This window comes from Staurois parvus, unplaced genomic scaffold (genome assembly GCF_062004578.1).
Source record: "Staurois parvus isolate SC_StPar_1 unplaced genomic scaffold, SC_StPar_1.0 ptg000668l, whole genome shotgun sequence".
Taxonomy (NCBI): Eukaryota; Metazoa; Chordata; class Amphibia; order Anura; family Ranidae; genus Staurois; species Staurois parvus.
The window spans coordinates 2,827,659-2,848,331 of NW_028318464.1; the positions used below are offsets into that span (position 1 = coordinate 2,827,659).

A 20,673-nucleotide genomic window follows, 5' to 3' on the forward strand; every position below is an offset into this window, starting at 1 on the left:
GAGTATGAGGAGGAGGAGTACAGGTGGCATATTAGGAGGGTAGGTGGAGTGGTGGTCAGGTGAGGGAGGTGAAAGGTTTCTCAGGGCGCATTGTTGCGGAACGTCCATCGTGCAGTGGCGAATCAGGTTGAAGTAGCTTCTTGTAGCAGGAGTTCAAGTGATTATGATAGCATAATTATTATTGTGGAGTGTACACTACTATGCAACCATTTTAGGTATTGTGAGTGAACAGAAGGAAAATCTAAATCAAATCAGTACTTGTAGTGACTACCCTTTGACTTCAAACCAGCCTCAGTTCTTAAACTTGCACGAGTCATACACCGTGGCAAGACTAAGTACAGCAACAATACACAGGGTAGTTATACTGCATCAGCAATGTCTCTACCAGGCAAGTATTTCAAAGAAGACTGGGGTTTCAAGATATGCTGTTCAAGCTCTTTTGAAGAAGCACAAATAAATGGGCAATGTTGAGGGCCATGAATGCAGTGGTTGACCAAGGAAACTTAATGCAGCAAATGAAAGACACATTATGCTTACTGCCCTTCAATGCCGGAAGATGTCTAGCAGTGCCATCTGCACGGAACTTGAGAAAACCAGTGGGACCCGGGTACACCCATCTACTGTGTGGAGAAGTCTTGCCAGAAGTGGTCTTCATGGAATAATTGTGTCCAAAAAGCCATACCTCTGACGTAGAAACAAGACAAAGTGACTTAACTATGAACGAAAACATAGGAACTGAGGTGCAGAAAAATGGCAGCAAGTGCTCTGGACTGTAGATTGTTCCAGACATCTTGGAGAACTAGCCACAGATCTTCTGTAGATGTGGACTGCCTCAAGATAAGTGCCTGTATTTCTCAGCAGAAGAAAAATTGATGCTAATTTGAAGGCAAAGGGTGGTCACACCAAATATTGATTTGATTTGGATTTCTCTTCTGTTCATTTACTTTCTATTTTGTTAACTAATAAAAGTAAACTATGAATACTTCTATTTCTGAAAGCATTCTTAATGTACAGCAATTTTTCACATCTGCCTAAACCTTTTTCACAGTACTGTATGTTCTTTTGTTAAAGAACATTAATTGTTATCAAACTGTTGTAGGTTAAGTTACACTTTCATATCCATCCAAAACTATATATCCATCCAAAATGACCCTGCCCAGACAATGACAATGCTACCCTAATTTTACTGCAGAACAAACAGCATTATTACCCGATTACAGGAAGTGGAAAATCAACAGATCCACTGTCAGGATCAACAAGTAATCAAAATTTGCATGGGAATAACAAAAACTGATGTGTTAATTCTAATGACAGATTGCACCATATACAGTGTCATTTTTGGTCCTTCTTTATCAGCTGTAAACCTTCTCTACATTTAATTCTCATGATTCCTTGCACAGCAACTAAAATTTTACATAAGGCTAAAAATGGCTGCAGAGTTAATGACGATGTGATGAGGTTTACAGCTTAAGTTTAGCTATTTTCTACTGCAACTCCCTTCTCACCGGCCTACCCCAACACACGCTATCCCCGCTCCAGTCTATCCTGAACTCAGTGGCTAGACCTATAAACCTAACCAACCGCTCCACTTCTGCCACCCCCCTCTGCCAATCCCTTCACTGGCTCCCGATTGCCCATTAAATTCAAATGACTAACTCTGACATACAAAGTCATTCATAACGCTGCCCCAAACTACCTCACTGACCTGATACCCAAATACCACCCTACCCGTGCTGCTCTTCGCTCCTCACAAGACCTCCTACTGTCTAGTTCCCTGGTCTCCTGCTCCCACGCCCGACTGCAGGACTTCTCCAGGACTTCCCCCATCCTCTGGAACTCCCTACCCCAATCCATCAGACTGTCACCTACCCTCCTCACCTTCAGGAGCACCCTGAAAACCCATTTCTTCAGGGAAGCCTACCCCACCCTCACCTAACAGCCGTTCTCCTCCTACCACTCCATCCCCCACAGCCACTTCCTCCTGTACCTCTACCCCCTCCCTCTTAGATTGTAAGCTCGAAAGAGCAGGGCCCTCGAACCCCTCGTGTATTGTATTGTTACTGTATTGACTCATGTTCTGTCCCCCCACTTTAATGTTCAGCGCTGAGCAAACCTTTTGGCGCTATATAAATACTGTATAATAATAATAATATTCTTTAAATAAGTACAAACGATGGTACTTACATTTAATGAGAAGTGCTCCTTGTACTGGTACATTTTAAAATCTTCCTTCCTCTGCCCTCCCCAACACACATACAGTGGTAATCTTTGGATGCTGTGGTGGTTAATACTGCTGGACCTGTCATAGGCACTCGTCAAGAGTGCTGACTATATCTGTCGTTTTTGTCCCCCTCCTCCATTCATAGACATGTACTAAAGCTTCCGTCAATGAAAAGCGCTCTGTGAATGGTAGGTAAATATATGTAAGGTCTACCTCCTCCGTACATAGAGTATTTTTCATGTGTACATCCCTGAATGGCTGTATTTCTGTGTTTATGTACATGATCGGGGGTCAGTAAACCTGCAGCTCAACTGTCTGCTTTTGCTGCCCCTGGTTGCCTGTGTGAACAACCCCTAACTAAAATGAAGTTCATTCATCGCTCTATTTTATTATGCCTTACATATGCTACATTTTTTTCTTTATCTCAGACTGAAGCATAAACACAAAGCACTTCACAAGGACACCTGAGTAACCAAGTGTGCAATAGCAGACATATAACACACAAGATGGGAGATCTGATTTTAATTGTACAATGATCAGACAAAGCCTTTTAATAACGCATAAAATATATCCAAGATCCGAATAAATAGTTATCAAATTAACGTTATCATCAAGAAAAGAAGTCCAAGTGACATGGGGTGTGGCTGTGCCTAAATATACATTCAAAATTATTCACCTCTAAAGAAGAATTTTAAAGGGAGCCATACAACTGAAATAAAGTTAAAACATCACTTTGTCTTTATTACTTATTTCATAAAAGCTTTTTCCATAAAAAACAAACCATTGTTTCAAATGAGGAATCACATTTGTATACAAAAAAAGGACAGATTTAAGTATGATAATACATGTCATGCATACAGTAGTATTCCCAATTGCCGATTCTTACACCACACAACCATCATGTCCTGATTGTCGGTTTATTCAGCCATAGGGTATCCAATGCGTTTCAAGTTATTTTCAAAGCAATCTCTTCCTCAGGGATGTATTACCATTCTGTAGATACAAAAAATAATTTCCAATGGTATTCAAAAGGTATTTCCACACATATACAGAGAAACACGTGATTTTGTTTGTTGTATGATTTTCGCCTAGTCAGACTCCCAGCTACCAACGTCACCAGCAACACCAGCAGTATTTGATTGACAGTGGCCCCTCCTGTCCCAGCCATTCATAGTAGGGCAGGCTGGTCCCTACCGGTCAAATCATAAAAAGAAAGGAAAAGTAAGCTTTATGCATGGCTTACTGAGCATGCTCACATGAGTTGGCAAAACTGTAGAGGTTAGATGATTCTGCAGATCTTTGCCATGGCTAACAGATGTAAAGGGGCACTGGCAGGATCAACAGGTATGTTCAGCTGAATTGAATTAATTAAAAAAAAAGAAAAGGCACAGAAACACACAGAAGGGTATTACAGGCATTATGATGGCTTTGCTTTTTTTTGTGGTATAATGAAACAAATAGGATAGGGAATCTACCTAAAGCAGTACTTTGCATAGAAAACAAAAGGGCAAATAGATATATTAAATTGCACTAATAGTTTGAGTAAAAATCTCTTTTTAGCCATGAATAAATAATAAAAAAAAGGCTTCCAAACTCATTTGTATGCACTTACAAGCTAGGCAAGAACACATCGTCACTAACTACCAGAACAACAAAGGCCTACTATACTACACCATACCAAGTAGTGCTCTGTTGTGCACCATAGCCTATTTATTTTTGATGGGTCCCAAAATAGGTCAATTACTTTTGCAGGATTTTACTGTTTTTCAGAGCAGTGTAAATCTTAGGTCTGGATGGCCAGAAATACAAATCTTTTTGGCAGGTATAACAGTTCTCATGTATGTACTGTATTTTGTCTGTGTGTTTAGCTGTTTGACTGCTTATCAGCTTTAATACTTGGAATAACAAATGCAGTTGACCAGAATTTACAGAAATATCCAACAGGATCAGTTATTACAGTTGGGATGACTGCAGTAGTTTTCTACATTTTTAGAAAGGCCCCTGGACTAAAGGGCTTTGATACAAGATGAGAGTGTTGACCAAGAGCTGGGATCCCTCCTGCTGTCAGACCTTGAACTTACCCTGTTCTCTCTATTCCCCAAACTGACTTGGGAGGGGGTGATTGCACAGGAATCCTTTGCTGTCTCTGCCATTGCACATACTTGAGGATTGTCACCCAACTGGCAATGATACTCTTGTGTGCATAAATATCAGAAAGATCTTTGCTAAGTCTAAAAATGAAATTGTATCCGCTGTCATTTACTTTTTAGAAATCCTGCAGCAGCCTGCGCGCACCTAACAGCAATATCGTGTATGCAGCATATGGTCTCCCTGCATCCACACAGCCTATAGCAATGCCTTTATTGACTTTGCACCCCCCTGCTTTCCCATGTTTGTTAATCATTAATTGTTCACTTACGTTGTCAGTTTAACGAGCGATGGAAAGATTACTCCTGCTTGGCTCCACTTATAACCCTGTGTGAGAGGCAGGAGGCCAGGTTAAAGGGGATGCAGGGCAATTAACAAAGACATGGGTCCATTTCAAAGTAAAAGGAGTCTATTCTTGGTCGGACTAATAGTACAGAAATGTCAGCAGATTCTGAGTGCTTTAGGAAGTATGGCAAGGTTAACGTTATGTTAATATGAACACACAGGGGAGCGAAGTGATTGGGGGAAAAGACCGAGGGTAGGAAAATGAGCAGGTAGGTGATTGAAATGTGAAAATGGTGGTTTGTTTTTTCCTTTTTCCAAAGCAGGAATACAAATGATCCCTACAAAGCCTGCGCCATCCTCAGACCCTGTAGCCAATTAGTGTACATCAATATTTAATCAAACCTTCCACTATTGTGCATAGGCAGCCTGCACTGTGCAGACCAGCTACCCTGGCTCTTACACACACACTGCTATGACACATAATGATATTGTCAATTAATAATTGAACAGTTTTTGTTCTCCCTCCGTGACCTTATTAGTAGAAAATGTGAAAGAGGATTTTTTTTTTTTTCGGTGAGATAGGAAAATATACATTTGGTTCTTTTCCCAGCTTCAGTTCCCATTCCACAGTATTTTTACCGACTAGTCAAACAGTATTTCTCACCATCTAGAAAGACAACAGATGACTGTGAATTTAACATGCCATATGCACATTATTACTAACTTTGTGGGGGGAATATATTTCCCCAGCTGTTTTAATACTTGGACAGCTCTATTAACTAAACTGTCATGACTTTTAAAGGTAATCGCAAATCAAACCTGAATACTAAAGCTGATCTCTGCCTAAACTGCTAAAAAAGAAGCTGTAAAAAATACGGTAGACGTGTACTGGGTTGCTAAACGTTTTGCCATTCTGTTAAGCTTGTTATTAAACCAGAATGGTGACACCACTATTTTCTGTTGTTGGGAACTATATAAGAATAGCGACAAAATATATATCTCTCACAAAATAAACAAACTTATATGTGAAGCTGCAAACCTAACCCAGAAAAAGGTGCATAAATCAATTAAACATAGGAATGTGCTTATAAAGAACTCATGATATCTAACAGTGTAAAATAAATCAAAATGTCCGTCACATCAAAAAATATATAAAAATATAAAATGAAAAAATGTGTCCAATTATTTGTGTCAATAAAGTCCAAAGGAAACTGGTAATAATCATAAATAAACATGTCAAAATTCCGTGTTCAACAATTTCACTGTGACTGAATCCACCACCAAATAAAATGAATAAACTCACCAGAGCTACCGTATTTGCCGGCGTATAAGACGACTGGGCGTATAAGACGACCCCCCTACTTTTCCTGCTAAAATTTAGTGTTTGAGCTATACTCGCCGTATAAGACTACCCCTCTTCCAATGCACACCAGTGGCAGGAATAGTGCCCCATCATTGGTATCAGTGGCAGGAATAGTGCCCCATCATTGGTATCAGTGGCAGGAATAGTGCCCCATCATTGGTATCAGTGGCAGGAATAGTGCCCCATCATTGGTATCAGTGGCAGGAATAGTGCCCCATCATTGGTATCAGTGACAGGAATAGTGCCCCATCATTGGCATTAGTGGCAGGAATAGTGCCCCATCATTAGTATCAGTGGGAGGAATAGTGCCCCATCATTGGTGTCAGTGGGAGGAATAGTGCCCCATCATTAGTATCAGTGGGGGGAATAGTGCCCCATCATTGGTATCAGTGGCAGGAATAGTGCCCCATCATTGGTGTCAGTGGGAGGAATAGTGCCCCATCATTAGTATCAGTGGGGGGAATAGTGCCCCATCATTGGTGTCAGTGGGGGGAATAGTGCCCCATCATTAGTATCAGTGGGGGGAATAGTGCCCCATCATTGGTATCAGTGGGGGGAATAGTGCCCCATCATTGGTGTCAGTGGGAGAAATGGTGTCCCAACATTGGTGTCAGTGGGAGGAATGGTGCCCCATCATTGGTGTCAGTGGGGGGGGGGGAATAGTGCCCCATCATTGGTGTCAGTGGGGGGGGGAATAGTGCCCCATCGTTGATGTCAGTGGGGGGGGGAATAGTGCCCCATCGTTGGTGTCAGTGGGGGGGAGGAATAGTGCCCCATCATTGGTGTCAGTGGGGGGGAGGAATAGTGCCCCATCGTTGGTGTCAGTGGGAGGAATAGTGCCCCATCGTTGGTGTCAGTGGGAGGAATAGTGCCCCATCATTGGTATCAGTGGGAGGAATAGTGCTCCATCATTGGTATCAGTGACACCAATGATGGGGCACTATTCCTCCCACTGACACTTGCTGACCCTGTTCTCGTATGGTGCTGCTGCAGCCAGCATATGTGGTTGCAGCAGCACCTCTACACTGACCACTTACCTGCTGGTCCTGCACTCGATTTTCGCGGGGCCGCTCGGCTCCACCCCCTCGCCGGTGATTGGCCGCCTGTGTGCCTTTCCTGAGCTACAGTTCTGGCGGCCAATCACTGGTGAGGAGGCGGAGCCGAGCAGCCGCACGAACATCCAGTGGCCGAACTGAAGGCGCAGCCGCGCTTCCTGGACCGGATCGTCGTGGGACCGGAACCAGGTAAGAAACAGCCGCTGCCCACCCCTGTACTTAGTGTCCCTTCCATTGGGGGAAGGGGGGGGGGGCGGCGGCGGCAACCCGCCGCCCCCCTAAAAAGTGTCAGTATGCCGTATACCGGCGTATAAGACGACCCCCGACTTTTGAGAAGATTTTCAAGGGGTAAAAAGTCGTCTTATACGCCGGCAAATACGGTATATGCTGATCAAATTATAAACCAGCATAAGCGCTATTGCTCTGGGAGCGATGCTCTGTAGAAAATTCATCAACAATGTTCAAATGGTCTGGGAGCAATACTCTGCAGGAGGTGGAATCTCTCTTTGTTTGGTCACCGCCTCTTCATATAGTAATAGCAGTACTCGGGGAATTAAGAGAAGAAATTCATGGTGCAGTACGTTTAAAACATATATTTATTAAAACAAAGTAATCCACTCACAAACAAGGTGTCCCAGCCGACTCCAGCAATAACAGCGTTCGGGTAAACACAGACGAATTCAGCTTGCTGCAGCTCGTGTACCGCCGACAGCCTCGGGAAATGTCTTGACGTCACATGCAACAAGCTCCGTGAGGAAGTCTAGTGATGAAACGCGTAGAGAGGGGCTTGTTGGATGTGACGTCAAGACATTTCCCGAGGCACTGATAGGCAGCACTGATAGGTGGCACTGATGGGCATTAATAAGTGGCACTGATGGTCACTCATAGCCAACACTGATGGGCACTGACAGTCAGCACTGATGGGCATTGACAGTCTGCACTGAGGAGGCACTGATAGCCAGCACTGATGGGCACTATTAGCCGCACTGATGGGGCTACACTGATCATCAGGGCACTGATGATAAGTGCCCTGATGATCAGTATTGATGTCCCCTCTGAGAAATCCCACTTACCGTCTCTCCTCTTCTCACGCACTGTCAGCGTGAGGAGAGGACTGCCAATAACCGTCTTTTCCTATTTGCACTGTGATCAGCTGTGATTAGACACAGCTGATCACATGATAAAAGGCAGCTCTGATTGGCCCTTTACCTGGATCTGAAGGACACAGCGATCACAGATCATGCCCAGTGCGAACCCCAGGGGGCACGGGGGGCATGGTTCTGGGTTGACATCCATGGACATCCTCCCAGAACTAGCCGACCGTGTTGTAGCCGTCTTTTAGCTATAGCTTTGTCGGGAACTTGTTAAAGATATCTATATTTGTTTACTTTCTGTAAAGCTACCCCCAGCCCCTGCTGCAGTGATGACTTTGTGAACTGTAGACTATGGACAGTGGTGAACTGCTTACATCAGCTTTTTTAAACAAGTAACACAGATTGCTGAGATATAGAGATCATTCTCCACAATCTCCTGTGAAATAACCTGTCCAGAAAAACACACTAGGACATCTTAAAGTGGTATTAAACCCAAAACAAAAAATGGGACATGTTCCGGTTTACTAATCATTATATGTGGTGGCTGCATTAGTTTCTCGTTTTTTTTAGACTTCTTTCCCTTCTTTTTTCACCTGGTGGTCTGGCCAATAATACCTCTCTTGTATTTGAGAGCTCTCACTCTGAATGAATTGGCACAGGGGACACCTTTGGACAGCAGTATTGTTAGTCTAGGGACAGGGGAGTGTTAGATGTACTAGCAGATTTAGATACACTAACAAATTGAAGCTGAACTGCAGCTAACACTGCAGAAAACATTTTTTTTCCTTTTGGGATAATGGGTTTACCCAAAAAATAAAAGCTGATCATTACAAAAAGTCGTCTGATCATTGCCAGGGTGCCACATCTCTAATAGTACTCTTAGAAAGAAATAAAAATCCCCGACTGGGATTATATAGGCACACCGACTGGACACAAATAATAAAATTACAAAAACATTTTTTATTAAACATGAAATAAAATATGTTATCATAAATGTATTTTGGCTGATAAATTTATATTGTCAAAAATGGCCCAATGCTGTCTATTTAATCAAGACCACCCCACATACTGTACATATGTTACAAAGAGACTATTGCAGTTGACACAATTTAAAATATGAATCACTTTAAAATATGCTTCCCAACATGTTTTGATTTCAACAAATCTTCTTCCGGGGAAGATGGTGGTTAGTCTGAAATGTAAATATACACATCACAAAATATGCTCACATATAGTAACATACACTATATTGCCAAAAGTATTGGGACACCCCTCCAAATCATTAGATTCAGGTGTTCCAATCACCTCCATGGTCACAGGTGTATAAAATCAAGCACCTAGGCATGCAGACTGCTTCTACAAACATTTGTGAAAGAATGGATCACTCTCAGGAGCTCACTGAATTCAAGTGTGGTACTGTGATAGGTTGTCATCTGTGTAATAAGTCCATCCGTGAAATTTCCTTGCTACTAAATATTCCACGGTCAACTGTTAGTGGAATTATAACAAAGTGGAAGCAACTGGGAACAGCAGCAACTCAGCCATGAAGTGGTAGGCCAGGTAAAATGATAGAGCGGGGTAATTTCATGCTGATGCACACAGTGCGCAGACTTTGCCAACTGTCTGCAGAGTCAATAGCTAAAGACCTCCTGTCAGGAATGGACTTGCCAATAATGGTGGGACTCACCTGCCTTGTGGGCTGCAGTACCAGGGCTGGCCAGCGGGTGCTCTCAGCAATCAGAGACTCACCCCTGCAATTAGCCAAACACCTGAAGCTGATTGCAGGGGTTGCATTTAAGGAATGGCCAGACTCACAGTCAGGGCCTTGGTGTGTGTTTTTCCATGGGCCCCTGTACCTTGTATCCTGTATTCCTGTCTGACTTGTTGCTGACCCTGCCTGATCCTGACCTCTGCTGACTTCTCCTGCTTGATCCCTGGCTTGTGACCCTGACCATTCTCTGCCCGACCCTCTGCACCACGCTGCCCGTGAGTTACTGAACCCAGCTTGTGACCCCGACCACTCTCCCGCCTGTTCCTGGTACTCCGTTTGCCTGGTACTCCGTTTTTAATGTCAGGGCTCCAGGTATGACCAGAGGTGTGTGGACTGACACAAGGAAACGCAGGCTTCAGATATGGTATAAACAATATAATTTATTAAGACTAACAATACAAAACGCAGTGCAAAACTAAACATAAACACAGTGCAAACAAACCAAACCACCCACCGATAACAATACATACAATACAAAGAGTAGTCAGGCAGGCCGGGTTGGTAGCAAACGGGCAAACGGAGTACCAGGAACAGGCGGGAGAGTGGTCGGGGTCACAAGCTGGGTTCAGTAACTCACGGGCAGCGTGGTACAGAGGGTCGGGCAGAGAATGGTCAGGGTCACAAGCCAGGGATCAAGCAGGAGAAGTCAGCAGAGGTCAGGATCAGGCAGGGTCAGCAACAAGTCAGACAGGAACAGGAATATAGGATACAAGGTACAGGGGCCCATGGAAAAACACACACCAAGGCCCTGACTGTGAGTCTGGCCATTCCTTAAATACAACCCCTGCAATCAGCTTCAGGTGTTTGGCTGATTGCAGGGGTGAGTCTCTGATTGCTGAGAGCACCCGCTGGCCAGCCCTGGTACTGCAGCCCACAAGGCAGGTGAGTCCCACCATTATTGGCAAGTCCATTCCTGACACCTCCAAACTTCATGTGACCTTCAGATTAGCACAACAACAGTGTATAGAGAGCTTCATGGAATGGGTTTCCATGGCTGAGAAGCTGCATCCAAGCCTTACATCGCCAAGTGCAATGCAAAGCATAGAATGCAGTGGTGTAAAGCATGCCACCACTGCACTCTAGAGCAGCGGAGATGTGTTCTCTGGAGTGACCAATCACGCTTCTCTGTCTGGAAATCCAATGTCTGGGTTTGGTGGTTGCCAGGAGAAAAGTACTTGCCTGACTGCATTGTGCCAAGTGTAAAGCTTGGTGCAAGGGAAATTATGGTGTGGAGTTGTTTTTCAGGGATTAAGCTTGGCCCCTTAGTTCCATTGAAAGTAACTCTTAAGGCATCAGCATACCAAGACATTTTGGACAATTTCATGCTTCCAACTTTGTGGGAACAGTTTAGGGATGGCCCCTTCCTGTTCCAACATGACTGCGCACCAGTGCACAAAGCAAGGTCCATAAAGACATGGATGAGCGAGTTTGGGGTGGAGGAACTTGACTGGCCTGCACAGAGTCCTGACCTCAACCGGATAGAACACCTTTGGGATGGATTAGAGCAGAGACTGCATGCCAGGCCTTCTTGTCCGACATCAGTGCCTGACCTCACAAATGCTCTTCTGGAAGAATGGTCAAACATTCCCATAGACACACTCCTAAACCTTGTGGACAGCCTTCCCAGAAGAGTTGAAGCTGTTATAGCTGCAAAGGGTGGGCCGACTCAATACTGAAGCCTACGGACTAAGACTGGGATGCTATTAAATTTCATGTGTGTGTAAAGGCAGGCGTCCCAATACTTTTGGCAATATAGTGTGTGTATATATATATATATATATATATATATATATATACACACACACACACACAAAATTTATGTGACATTAGTACATTGACAAACTTACAAAAAAGCTGATGCAGCAGTGATAATTTTCAGCCAACCATTAAAGTGTGCCCATAGGTCCCCCCACAGTGTAAACCCTGAGGAGCACAAAGGGCAAGTCTATGTAGATTTCAATCCACAGGAAAAAGAAGGCTTGTCTTTCCAAACGAGGGATAGTTGTCAGGTTTACCCTAGACCACAGCCTATGTTGGCTATACAGAAATTCAGACCTGGCAAATACTCTAGTACTCTTAGAACACAAATCACAAAGCAATGTAAATAAATGACAGGTACTCCTAACCTCTCCCACCAAAGGCCTGTTTCCCTTCAAACACACAAATGAAAACAAAATAATTTTGGAGTCATGCTAAGTTTAACATCATACAACCAGTGCCAGGACAAGGTGACAAATTACGCCTCCCCTTATGTGCGCATCGAGTCCTAGCACATATCTTTGCCCCCAATCCCGCGTACCATCTCAAGTCTCTGTCCCAATTCTCCCCTCCTAAGACAAATTCCCCCCCCCGAAAAAAAAATCTCCCCTCCTAGCACACATCCTCTTAGCCTCAAACTTCCTTTCTTAACACAAATCTTCCTCCCACAAATCCCCCCCCAATCTCCCATTTTAACTCCACCTTTCCCCCACCCCCCCCTCCTATCACAGATTCCTCTCCAACTCCTCTTCTAGCACACATTTTCTCCCTCAAATCCTCCCTCCTAGCACAAATCCCCCCAAAAACACTCCTCCTAGCAGAAATCTAAACCCCCAAATTACCCAACCAAGCACAAATCTTCCCTCCCACCCAAATTACCCCTCCAAGCACAAGTCCTCCCTCCCAAATCCCCTTCTTAGCACAAATCTTCACCCCCAATCCCTCCTCCTAGCACAAATTCCCATCCCCCAATCCCTCCTCCTAACACAAAACCTCTCATTCCCAGCATAAATGTTAGTTATTCTGAACACAAGAATGATTCACACAATGCAATTTTGAGGAGCCACATGGCAAATGGGAACTCTAGGAAGGGAATAGTTCTAGGAAATGTGCTGTCGTATGTTTTCACTGTGCTAATAAAATTATATTCGCTTCAGTGAGTTCCTAGCCACAAGTATAGAGAATCTGCTTACTTTTTCTGCTGTACTTATTGGTCATATCTAGTGTCTGCATACATCTGTAAATCTAAACTTCAAGCAGCCATAAAAAACACAAACTGATGCAATTAGGAATTCAGGAAAGCTTTTATTCTACTACTACTACTACAAGTACCTGAATGTGTCTTTATACCAGCCTATTTAAAATGGGTGGGGAAGAACTGCAACAAGGAGCTAATCAGGCTCTGACTATCAGCATAGTTAGCAGAAGGATGACCTCATATGTGTGCTGCTGTTCCTTCATTGTCCAATCAGCAGCCTGGGGGTGTGGTTTTGACCAAACTGTTCCGCCACTGCAGTGGAGGTTAAGGACTGAGCTGTGCATATAATGAAAGTGAATATAACCTTCCTTTTCAAGCTACCACACCTTGGGTCCCGTACTGAGAAATATGCTGTCATTTCCAGCACAGGCTGCTGGTTGCTTAATATTTTCCGTTGTATTATATTTTACTTCCGCTACATGTTTGTAATTGTTTCACTTGAGCCTTAGTCCCCTGTGTGGGACTCCACAATTTAATTTTGTCTTGTAAAACTTTCTCAATAAATATTATTGTACTAGAAAGTGAATATAATGTACAAAATAAAAAAAAACTGTAGTAGTTCAAAAGCACACCATCAGTAAAAAAAAATGCTACATTTTAATGTAATATCTTTAAGCTATGCAAACTAAAACATAAAAGAACGCATAACAGCTGACTTGTTCACTAAAAGTTAATGTATCATATTCTTTCACAGCCAGCCAGAATCACAATTTCTCGTATGAACTGCACCACAGAAATGCAGTGATGAAAACATGCAGCAATATCAACAAAAGAGGTTAGCAGAGGTTAGGTCATCCAAGAGTGCAGTATGTTTTCTTCCAATAGTACATATGTGTCTTTCATATTTAGGTTTTGTATTCATTCTTCTGGGCTGATTTATTTGCCTGATGAGTTGGATCATTGATTTTTGCCTTCTTTCAATTTGCTTTGTGAATTATCTATTGAAGCCATTCTTTCCTTCTCAGAAGATGCTAGCAAGTTGCAGGCCAATCAATTAAGTCATAGTTGCAATAGTTTTGTCAGGAATCCCCAAATGGGTATAAGAAATAAAAAGTGAGCCAGAGGATAGAATAATGAGGCCTGGGAATAAAATCTAGATTCTAGTGCAGCTAGCGAAAGGAGGGTGGTTGTGTGGAAGAGAGCTGGATTGCCGTGGTCCTCAGATCCCAGACTCAATCAATAACTTCTTCTGACACCTCTGACTTCACAAGACGAAGGAAATTCAGAAACTAGCATATCATAAGGTTCTTCGACATTCATATGAATGAAGATTTGGCTTTACGGAAGATTCAGCTTGGGAGTTATGCTCTTAACGAATGCTAAAGTGTGGTCAATAAAATGTGTTACTTACTTGGGTTCAGGTTGTACATGCATTCACTAAGCCAAGAAAAGGTACCTATAAACATCCTTAGAAGATTATTTAGAACAATAATGCATATTTATTCACATTTGCAGTGGACAGAACAGATGTGCACGACAGGAAAATTTGTTTTGTTTCAGATTTGTTCATTTAGTTAATAATTTTTTTTCATCATATTCGTATGTTAGGATGCTTCTCTTTTGGAATTCGTTTTGTATATATATTCAGATTTGTTGTGTATATTTGTTAGTTTCAAATCAATTGGAAATTCAAAATTAAAATTTAGAAATTCGACTTTAGACCTTCAAAATTTGAGTTGTGAAATTTAAATTTTGACATTTGAAATTCAAATTATGGCTATATTCTATTTTATTCTATTCTGTTCTAATCCATTCTGTTCTAATCTATTACATTTTTTTTTAATTCTATTAGTTTATTTTCTATTCTTTTATTTTTTATACTATTCTACTCTATTTTATAGTGAGGAGTAGGTGGCAAGTCTGAATCATGCTCTGTGTGTGAATGGACATGTAGAGGAGTGGCTCTGGAGCGAGCCTGCTTAGGTGCCCCCATAGAAAGCTTCTGGCTGTGAAGGCATACCACAGGAGGGAGGGGCCAGGATCACCTGAGGGGGACCCGAGAAGAGGAGGATGGGGGCTGCCTTGTGCAAAACCACTGCACAGAGCAGGTAAATATGGTGTGTTTATTATTTTTTTTTTAATGCCTTTAATACCATTTTAAAGGGTAAGTTCCATTTTAAAGACTGGTCCCCTGGTCCCCATTAAGGATTGGCAACTTTGGGGAATGGGTGGGGAGCGGGTACCCGAAATTGATAGGTAATCACTCTCACTTCCGTTACAAAGTTGTCCTCCCTCCTCTCCCTCCCTGTAGTCTTCTGGGACACGTGACAGGTCCCTGAAGACAACTGGACATTCAGAAAGCGCAGCGCTACCCTGTTATTTTGTAAATAAGTAATTTTTCTCCTTCATTGATGTATGCTAATGAGGCTGCAGTGATGGACACTGATAGGCTGCACTAATGAAGAGGCACTGGTAGGTGGCACTGATGGGCATTGACAGGCATCACTGATGGGCACTGAAAGGCAGCACTCATATATGGCACTGATAGGCAGCACTAACTGGCACTGATAGGTGGCACTGATTGGAGCTGTTAGGCAGCACTGATTGGAACTGTTAGGTGGCACTGACAGGCACTGATATGTGGCACTGATGGCACTGATACGTAGCACTGACTGGCACTGATTGGTGGCACTGATAGGTGGCACTGATAGATGACACTGATTGGCACTGATAGGCGACACTGAAAGGCAGCTCTGATGAGCACTGATATGTTGCATTGATGTGCACTGATGGGCACTGGTATGGGGCATTGATGGGCACTGACAGGTGCATTGATGATGCTACACTGATCATCAGGGCACTGATCATCAGTGCCCTGATGATCAGTGTAGATGTCCTCTCTGAGGAATGCCGATTACCGGCTCTCCTCTCCTCACGCGCTGTCAGCGTGAGGAGAGGACTGCCAATAACCGGCATTTCCTTGTGTACATGCGATCAGCTGTAATTGGACACAGCTGATCACATGACAGGGCCAATGTTATTGTCTCTTTACTCTGATCGGTGATCCACTATGTCCCAGGGAGTGGGAGGACATCATATGATGTCCTCCCAGAATGACAGAACCGCTGCCCGCCCATCATTTCATTATATGGCGGGTGGAATGTGGTTAAAATCAACACGAATGGGCAAGTAACACAAGCCAGCACACTTAGAAAAGCATAAGCCAACACACCCAGCATAGAAAAGCACAAGCTAGCACAGCACAAATCAGCTTACCCAACACAGGCCAAACCAGATCATCCAACACAGCACAAACCAGCAGACAGAAAACAGCACACATCTACTCACCCTACACAGACCAAACCAGAACATTCAACACAGCAGAAACCAACAGATGGAAAACAGGATACTGCCATATGCCTGTGGTAGTGAGCCCTTGTAGATCGCCAGCTCAGGGTTCCCCAGGGTGCGGAGTCTAAGCCTCAGCCTGCTTCTTCACCCGAGCCCCTGATGGTGGGGATGGACTTGCAGCAAGCTAGAACCAGGTCGCAGCCCCCAGGTACACCCAGCTGAGGACGCGGAGACCACTCGCATGACCAGAGTATAATGGCAGGAGACAACAGGAAATCTGATAGACAAGCCGAGGTCAGGATGGGTGGAAAACAAGCACAGTCGGTGGACAAAGCCGGGGTCGGTACACGGGTAGTCAGATACAGGGTACAGGAGTAGCAACAAACAGAAGCTCAGAGAACTAAGAAGTTGCTCAGGCAAAGTGGGCTAGTCTGAGCACGTCTTATATAGACAAGCAAACTAGGAGGAGGGCCAGGAAGTGATGGAAGGGAAGAAAATAAAATCCAGAGAATAGCAGATGATGCCCATAGGTGAGCACAGACAAACCACACATGTGAAAGGAATCAGGAAAAGCACTGCAGCAAGGAGGTAAGTATACACAAATGAGAAACTGCAGGCTAACTTGTGACAGTACCCCTCCCCCCATACGAGGTCTCCCCACTCGTTTAGGGCCAGGCTTAAGAGGAAACTTCTGATGAAAAAATTCCACCAGACGGGGTGCAGAAACAACAGTAGAAGGAATCCAACACCTCTCCTCAGGACCATATCCCTTCCAGTCAATTAGATACAAAAATTTCCCTCTGATTAATTTGGAATCCAAGATTTGCTTGTATTCATACTGATCCGTGGTACTCACTATTGGGGAAGGATGTCGATGAGGATGATGATGATGTACGGTCTCAAAAGAGAAACATGGTAAACATTAGGGATTCTCAGATGTGAAGGGAGGCGAAGTTTGAAAGCAACAGGATTGACCTGGTGGAGGATGGTAAAGGGACTAATGAAAGAAGGAGCAAATTTCATAGAGAGTACTCGTAGATGGACATTCTTGGTAGAGAGCCAAACTTTGTCTCTTGGGAGAAATTTGGGACTCACACGGCGATGTCTATCTTCAGCTACTTTGTACTTAGAAGCTGCCAGAAGTAAATTCTTGGAAACCTCTGCCCAGATAGAATTGAATGACCATTGTGTCTCTGCAGCCACAGGCACTGCAGAAGAGATGGGAATAGGAAATGAAGGATGATGACCAATCACAGTGAAAAAGGGAGACTCCCCAGTGCTGGCCCTGGCATGGTTATTAAGGGCAAACTCTGCCCAGGGTAGAAGGTCTAGCTAATTATCCTGATGGGCCAACTTGATTCTGAAGGAAGTTTCCAGAGCCCTCCAGAAGTGAGCTGTAAATTGAACACCTCTATCAGAGACGATGTGCGAGGGCATACCATGAGGACGGAAGATTTCCTGAATGAAGTTAGAAGCCAAAGTGATGGCAAAGGGTAGTACTGGAAGTGGAGTTAGGTGACACATTTTAGAAAACCTGTCCACAACCACCAAGATAACAGTGGAACCTGCTGAGGGGGGTAGTTCAGAAATAAAGTCCATGGAAATGCACCGCCAAGGTTCATCTGGAACAAGTAGCGGTAAAAGAAGACCTGCTGGAGTGGACATGGAGGACTTAGACTGCACACAAATAGAGCAAGCCTGAACATATTCTTAAACATCCTCCCGCAATGAGGGCCACCAGTAATGATGCTGCAGGAAGGCACAGGTGCTTTGCACACCAGGATGTCAAGAGAGTTTAGAGTCATGTGCCCATTTAAGTAGCTTTGAGCGAAGGGCAGGGACCACGAATGTCTTATCGGTTGGGATGCATTTAGGCTGAAGAAGAGTGGTGACCAGGATACGATTGGCAGAAATAATAGGTTCCAGTTCAACATGACTCTCAGAGTCAGCAATGTCAAATGATCTGGACAAGGCATCTGCACGGGCATTTTTAGAACCGGGCCAGAAGGTAATGTCAAAGTTAAATCTGGCAAAGAAAAGAGGCCATCGCATTTGTATGGAATTCAAATGCCAGGTAGATTGCAGATAATGGAGGTTCTTATGATAAGTATAAATCAGGATACGATGTGGAGATCCCTCCAGCAGATGTCACCATTCTTGCAGTGCCAGCTTTATAGCCAGCAGTTTCCAATCCCCGATGGAGTAATTCCTTTTGGCATCTGAAAACGTCTTAGAGAAGAAGGCACAAGGATGGAGCTTACCATCATGCATTTGGAGAAGGATGGCCCCCACTCCCAAAGATGAAGCATCTACCTCCAAGAAGAAAGGCTGGAAACTGTCTGGATGTACGAGAATTGATGCATAGAGAAAGGTGGCTTTTAGTTTGTGGAACGCCTCGACTGCCTCAGGAGGCCATGTTCTGGCGTTGGAACCCTTCCAGGTCAAAGAAGTGATTGGGGCTACCAGCGAGGAATAGTCAAGAATAAACTGGCAATAGAAGTTGGTGAATTCCAAGAAGCGCTGCGTGGCTTTCAAACCAGAGGGCTGAGGCCAGTTGGAGATGGCTTGGAGTTTGGCAGGATCCATAAGCAACCCTTTATCCATGACTATGTAGCCTAGAAAAGGAACCTGGGTTTGCTTGAAGAGGCACTTCTCCAACTTTGCATACAGGCGGTGGTCCCAAAGACGTAGAAGGACAGTATATATGTGCTGACGATGAGTGTTTAAATCTGGAGAAAAGACGAGTATGTCATCCAAATAGACAATGATATAAATATATAGGAGATCATCCTGGAGCCTATCAAGGTGTTCAGAAATCAAAGGTAAAGGGTACAGATTCTTAACGGTGATGTCATTAAAAGCTCTATAATCAATGCAGAGCCGGAGCGTACCATCTTTTTTCTCCACAAAGAAGAAGCCAGCTCCAGCAGGAGAATTGGACTTAAGGATACATCCTTTTTGCAGATTTTTCTGGACGTACTAAGACATGGCTTGAGTCTCAGGAATGGAGAGAGGGTAGACTTTACCTCAAGGTGGAGAAGTCCCAGATTGGAGGTCAATACCACAATCGTAGGGAAGGTGAGGAGGCAAACAGTCAGTAGCTTTCTTACAAAAGACATCTTGGAAGGCCTGATAATGTGAAGGGAGAGGTGGTGACCTCAGCCATGGATACACAGAGAGGTGGGAGCACTTTAGGGAGACAAGTTCAATGGCATTGTGACCCCCCCATGACAATACTTGGGCAAAGTTCCAGTCTAGATAGGGTGAGTGTTTTTGCAACCATGGAAGTCCAAGAATGATGGTACTTGAAGACTTAGGAAGGATCAGGAAGGAGATTTCTTCACAATGAAGAACACCAACATTCATAGCTATGGAGTTAGTTCAGAACCGTAGCGGTCCTAAAGTCAAAGCAGAGCCATCAACTGAGGATAATGATAGGGGTGTCATCAAAGGAACAAGAGGAATGCCCAATTCAGAGTCCAATGATTGCTCAATGACTTTCCCAGCTTCCCCGGGAGTCCACATAAGCAGAAACCTGATACAAGTTCAGAGCCCAATGAATGGAGACAGGTATGATAAATCGAGGGAAGGTTGCAGAATTCGGGTTCTGGTCTAGATCACCTCCCTCAGAGTGACTTAGACCTGAGAGTTTCCCAGACAGACAGAACACGACTTAATTATATGACCTTCAGCCCCACAGTAGAGGCATAGACCAAGTCTTAGGCAATGCGATCGCTCTTGTGGAGTGAGGTGTGTTAGGCCTAACTGCATAGCCTTTTCAGATGCCAGTACAGTTGGAGAGGTGGATTGATCAGGGGATTTATGGAAAACAGAAGCTAACAAACCCACTGGGGGGCAACGTGGACCAGCCCTTTCCAGATCTAGTTCCTGGAAGCAGACATCAATTTGGATGCTAAGAGCAATCAAGTCATCCAGGGTGGTGGGTATGGTTCTTCCAGTTAGTTTGTCCTTCATACGGTCCGCTAGACCCTGCCAAAAGGTTGCAGAATGGGGCTCATTATTCCATACCAGTTCCGAAGCTAAGGTGTGAAACTGAACTGCATATTGACCAACAGTCATGCTACCTTGACGAAGCTGAAGAAGAGCTCCTGCAGCAGAAGAAGTCCTGCTGGGCACATCAAAGGTTTTATGGAAAGCCTGCTGGAAGGCTGAGAGACTGGAAATAGTAGGATCTTGACACTCCCACAGTGATGAGGCCCAAGCCAGTGCTTCACCAGAAAGGAGAGAAATCACGTACGCCACCTTGGAACGGTCAGTAGGAAAATGGTGGGCTGCTATCTCAAAGTGAATTGATCACTGATTGATGAAGTCCTGACAAGCTTTGGCATCACCAGAGAAGTGAGGCGGTGGAGGCAGTTGGAGTTTCAAAGGACTGTGTTCCACTGGAAGAATAGCTGGGGTTGCAGCA

The 20,673-nt window shown here is 44.1% G+C and overlaps 1 long non-coding RNA gene across 1 annotated transcript in view; it reads right to left on the minus strand.

The window, feature by feature from the left end:
• Positions 1-2,936: 2,936 nt before the first annotated feature.
• The window catches only part of LOC149447839 (uncharacterized), a 98,521-nt gene continuing 80,784 nt past the window's right edge, over positions 2,937-20,673 (minus strand). Inside the window, exon 2 of the long non-coding RNA XR_016305815.1 lies at positions 2,937-3,214. This is a non-coding gene — a long non-coding RNA (uncharacterized LOC149447839). The remainder of the gene's footprint in view (positions 3,215-20,673) is intronic.